Genomic DNA, 6,000 nt, shown 5'->3' on the forward strand with positions numbered 1-6,000 from the left:
ATTAGAGTGGTGGGAGGGGGGCAGTGTATTAGAGTGGTGGGAGGGGGCAGTGTGTTAAATGGGAGGGAGGGATGTGTATTTCTGGGGTCAAGAAGGGATTTTTTTCCTAGCTTGTTGCAAAATTGTGCTTCAAACTGGGATTTTTTTGCCTTCTTTTGGATCAACGTCAAAAAACAAATGTAAGGAAGGCTGAACTTGATGGACGCAAGTCTCTTTTCAGCTATGTAACTATGTATTAGGGACGTGCATGGGGGAAATTTTCGGTTCGCTTCGGCATTCCAAAATTTGGGACTTCGAATGTCCAAATTTCCTGAAATTTTTCCGAATTAACATTCGTAACGAAACAAATTGCACATGTCTACTGTGTATTAAATTTGGGGGAAGGGTGGATAGTGTATTAATTTGTGAGGTATTAAATTAAAGTGGTGGTAGTGGGGGCAGTGTAATCATTTAGAGTGGAGAGAGGGGGAGCAGTGTATCAGATTAAGGGGCAGTGTATTAGATTAGGTGGAGGGGCAGTGTATTAGACTGAAGGGAGGAGGGGCTGTATTAGATTAAGGGGCAGTGTATTAGAGTGGCGGGAGGGGGGCAGTCTATTCAATTTGAAGGAGAACGTGGGGCAGTGTATTAGAGTGGTGGGGCAGTGTGTTAAATTGGGGCAAAGGCATTGTATTCATTTGGGGGAGGGAGGAGGTCAGTGTATTAGAGTGGTGGGGGAAGTGTGTTAAATTTGGGGGAGAAAGGGAGACAGTGTATTGTATTTGGGGGCAATGTATTGTATTTGTGGGCAGTGTATTATAATGGGTGGAGGTGGCAGTGTGTTAGATTGGGTCTGCATGGAGGCGCTAAAAGCTCCACATGGAGATGATGATTGGCAACAAAACATTTTGCCTATGGGAAAGCATTTGATTGGTTGAGATCATCAAGTTTGATGATCTCAGCCACAGTGAAGAACGCACTCATAGGACTTCACAGGACAAGCTAACGTCATTTGTAATTTGTTTTTTACAGCTCTGCAACAGCGCTCACCATTTCAGTCCCATTACCAAACTTTTCTTAATATGTCAAGGTAGTTGGACTGTAACATTGGTTAAATGCACGTCTCCTTAAAAAAAATTATCTTTTGTTTACTTTGAAGCCCTACAAGTGTGAGGACATCCAGTGTCAGTTAGGAAACTTTTTTTATACTGTGCTTTCCTAAACAAACCTATGTTTCTATGAAAACTGAAGTTTTTGGGGGTTTTTTTGTGGGTCAAATTAACTTAAACCTTGTTTATTTGGCCCGTGTTAGCCTTCGAGTTTGACTTGCATGAACTACAGGGACATGACGTTAACACCAAAAGCTCTTCAGCAAGCTGAAGTGCTTCAGGAGACTGAAGTTCCAGTATGTTCCAGTAGTGGAGCTCTCAACAAGAACATTCCATTGGTTGCTGTGGTAATTGCTCCTTCTTTAGAACTATATCTCAAAAAAGAAGGCCCCTACGTATTAACATCATAGGTCATTATTTTAGAATGCAGTCAGATGGTTTGGAATTAACGATAAGGGTATATAGTAGGCAGCTGCCTAGTGATCATGTGAAAATGGGAATCCTTCATAGATCTCCAAACTGGACTAACTCAGCTTTGACTGATAATTGTTGTCATCATTATGAATGATTAGCATCTATGCAGTTGAATCTGGTCTAAACGACTCTAAACTGCCTTTGTCTCTTTGATAACCATATTATAAGCCATATTATATAGCTGAGTATTAATATTATACACCCAGTAAATATGTAAATATGCAAACCTCAGATCTGCATACTGACATGAAACTTGTAATAAAAGGCCAGCCTTAATGAACTGACGCCTCGGCAGGATGCCAAGTTTTTAGTCTGTTTTAATCTGCTGCCAACCAGTAATGGATTGTAAGAGTTCGGACATAACTCCAGGTGGAGAGTTAGAATCTGGTCTCACACTAGCCTTAAGTGCAATGCAATTGTATCAATTACCAACACATTAGAAAGAAAATTTGGAGGCGGCCCAATCACCAACATCATTCCAGTTTTAGAGGGAGTCAGAGTTGATGATGATACCACGTGCCAAATCGAGCATTATTTGCCTTTTGATGGAGCCGAAATATTCCATAACATTAGCTGTTAAGACATTTTTTCTGCTCTCCTTTCTTTTAAACCACTCCACCTGTGTCTGCGCATCGTCATAGGCTTCGTACAGCAAATTGTTTTTGCAGTAATATTTTGCATCTGACAATTCTGAAATGTTCTTGGCAGGCAGCCAGCAGCCCCCCATCTCTCTTTAGAGTTGCAGATTGTAATTTAACACAGTTAAATGTCTCTCTTATTTTTCTCAACCACTCATTCTATTTTGTTGCCTTTTGCGTTTTATTTCCATCCTTTTCTGTCGGCCTGCTTATCCCACATCCCAACCATTTACCACGGTTATTTTATCTGACAATCGACTAACTTTAAATGATTTTTCCACCTTCATATTGACCTCACGTTTCACACAGAGCATCTCCCCCCCCCCCCTCATTGTTTCGCTGTTTCATTCATACATACGCACATTACACCTCATCCTGTGAATGGTTCTATTTATTAATTAACCCTGTGTGTATCTCTGGGTTTCTATCTGTGACTTCTTAAGGTATAAATCTCCTGTTCAGGCTTTCCTTGCATCCTTCATCCCCCTCTTTCTTGCTTTCTCTCTCTCTCTCTCTCTCCTTCTTTCTCTCTTTTCTTTTTCTCTCCTCCTTTCCTCCCTCCCTCTCTCTCTCCTTTCCTCTTTCTTTATCTCTCCTCCTTTCCTCTCTCTCTCTCTCTCTCTCTCTCTCTCTCGCTCTTACTATCTTGCATCAAATCTTTTTCACTTTCTTTCCTGCTTCCTCTCTCTCTTTCTCACTTGCTATCTCTCTCACTTTCTTTCCTTTTCCCTTTCTTTCTCTCTCTCTCTCTCTCACTTTCTTTCCTTTTCCCTGTCGACCTTGCTATGCGTGACTGTGCAATGAGACCGGTATTTTAGTAAGGTATTTAAAGTAATCCTGATTACCAACTGCCCCTCACCTGAGATTTCTCTCACCTGAGATTAAGAACTCATTTCAGGTCACACAGTGAGTCAGCGGCAGGGCAGAGAAAACTCAGGCATAGTTAAAATATATATAACTCCATCAGCTCTCTTATTTATTTAATAAATATGGAAAGAGAGATCACGCCAATTACCGCAAACACATATCATCCCTTATCTCTCACTGTCATGAATATTCAGTGTAAAAATAACACTCAATGCATACATACACAGCCACTTTATAGCTGCTGTCACACTCCCTGGTTTTCATTTATTCAGATTCTTTTCTTGTGACGGTTTGTGACTTATGCACAGAACAAAACACGCAAAACAAAATACGGAGAACAATACTAAACAAAATGCCTATGCACATTTACACAACATAGGTTTTTAATATCACATTATCATGGAGATGTCTATTTTACATTTATTTTGCATTATCTCTTTATTTTGTATCTTTCTATTTAAGCTGTTGTACTGTGTCTCTACTGTTTGTGTCTTGTATGCACTCTGTGCCTATGTAAATTCTGTCACACTTTTACCCCCTTTTACAATAATACATGCATGCTCTCTCTGCCTCCCCTCACACTGTGCACATAGTGTGGGTCTCGACTGTCACAATGTGCACGCTGCACGCACTATGTAGCTTCTCTGTCAAACTGTGTACACCAGTGTTCATTTTGACGGTAAATTTAAATTTAGCTAGTTTCGTTTTAGTCGGATTTTAGTCATCTGAATTGTTTTCGTTTAAGTCTCATTTAGTCGAGTAAATATCCGTTAGAAACTTTGACGAAAATTGTTATTGACAAAATTAACACTCATGCATAAGCTCTGTGTCCCCCACCTGCACTTACACTGTGTGTTAACAATGTCACATTATGAGTAAAAACTATTTCTATCTCGCTTTACATCTGTGGTTCTCTATACAAGCGGTGGTCACAGATCATTTACTTGGTGAATGTTTGTCTTTATTTTGGGTTGTCTATTTTGTATCTTCTGTTATACGCTGGTGTGACGAGAGCAATCTCGCCACATTGCATTGGAGAAGCCTGGCTGCTCGCCTGCTGCCTTTGGACTAGGGCCCTGGGAGATTGGGCCCTTTAAAAACAGTATTTGGCCATACCAGAGTGTATGTCACTCATTCTGGCCCTTTAAATACTGTGGGGAAGGATTGACACTTTTTATATGGCACTTCGGATGCAGCCGAAGTGCCGTAGTTGCCGAAGTCGTCGAAGTGGCTGCCATTCGACAAACGAACATGTGGCGGCGGCCATTTAAAAAAAAAAATTAAAGCACTTTTTAGTATATTGTATGGGACAAGCTGTGTACAGGCTGACTGCATGTGTCGATCGTAACTCTTCGGTTTCTTCAGGTTTGTGGTAATGGACCTATAGTGTTTTCTGAGTGCTTGCGTGGGGCTATGTGTAAGCTTCCCAGCCTCATCTATCAGGATGGGCGTCTTGGTGTGGGGCCATTTTAATTCATGCGAACGCGGTCAGCGGTGTGTGCAGCCAAATCTATGGAACTGTTTGCGGCTACCCAATTGCACGAACACCGCTGACCTGTACCTTCTTCGACACCGCGGCTGGAGACTAAGTCCCGTTCGAAGATTCGAACGCTCGTTCAAATGGGACTTAGTCATTTTCTCGGTGCAAAATAGACTGACCGCACAGCCCAAATCCATGGAACTGTTTTAGGCATGAAAATGTGCTTGCGGTCGGTCATAAAGGACTTCAGGCTATCTTTTTATCTACTGGGGGGATTTGTATGATTTTTGAGAGTGTTTATGTTTGAAGTATGCTGAGTTTAAATATGCAAATTTATGGAGATTGGATGTATGGTTTTAAAGTTAGAGGGTATGTGGAAAAACTGTATTTTTACTGTCTGTGATAATTATGTTAAACCATTGTGTAACATAATTGTATCACAGGCAGAAGGGAGGATTTTGTGTGTAAATGCTGGGAGTGTCTTCTGTAATGTACGTTCATGATTGGTTATTTTGTAACACCCTGTGGGTGGTCCTACCTAAGGGAAACTGTCATAAAAGAAGTTTCTTTTGGTGCCATTAAACAGACCACTGCTTGACCCTCAACACGGAGCTCTGTCTCGTTCTTGGGGGGATTTACTGTATGCTGTTAGAGACTGATTGCCAGGAGTGTAAGCTGATTGTCTGCTGTTCCTGTTCGTCTGCTAGCAGCTATTTGTGAGGTTCCAGTTCAGGAGTTGGAGTGCTATTTTGTATCCAGTTCGGGAGTTTGGTGTTCTGCAGTAGCTGTGCCTGATCTCTGGAAAGGGAAGATCTCCTAAACAGCGGTTTAACCCCTTTTATGTCTGGGGGTGCCGTTACAGCTGGTTTCAGTGCCAATCACTGACTTGTGTTTGGCTCAGTGACCACCTCTAAGTAACATAGAATTCTTGAATTAGATAGCAGTGTACCAAAGAGTATGACAGTTAACAGCAACTCGTTTATTCATTATTATTAATAAAATCAATGATTAATTTCCTTGTGACATAAAAAACATATAAGCTTTCCTTTGAATGAGAAGTAAAATCTTCTAGTTACCTATAATTACACTATAGATGCGTAAATGAAAGTGAGTCCTGACAAGATCTAAAAGCTGAATATGCTGTAATCTATTCTTTGAAAACATGCATTAATTTTATTTAAAGGACCACTATAGGCACCCAGACCACTTCAGCTCAATGAAGTGGTCTGGGTGCCAGGTCCATCTAGGGTTAACCCTGCCTGCTGTAAACATAGCAGTTTCAGAGAAACTGCTATGTTTACCTATGGGTTAATCCAGCCTCTAGTGGCTGTCTCATTGACAGCCGCTACAGGCGCTTCCGCACTTCTCACTGTGATTTTCACAGTGAGAAGACGTCAGCATCCATACGAAAGCATTGAGAATGCTTTCCTATGGACTGGCTGAATGCGCTCAC

The sequence above is a fragment of the Pelobates fuscus genome, chromosome 11 (genome assembly GCF_036172605.1).
Source record: "Pelobates fuscus isolate aPelFus1 chromosome 11, aPelFus1.pri, whole genome shotgun sequence".
NCBI classification, from domain to species: domain Eukaryota; kingdom Metazoa; phylum Chordata; class Amphibia; order Anura; family Pelobatidae; genus Pelobates; species Pelobates fuscus.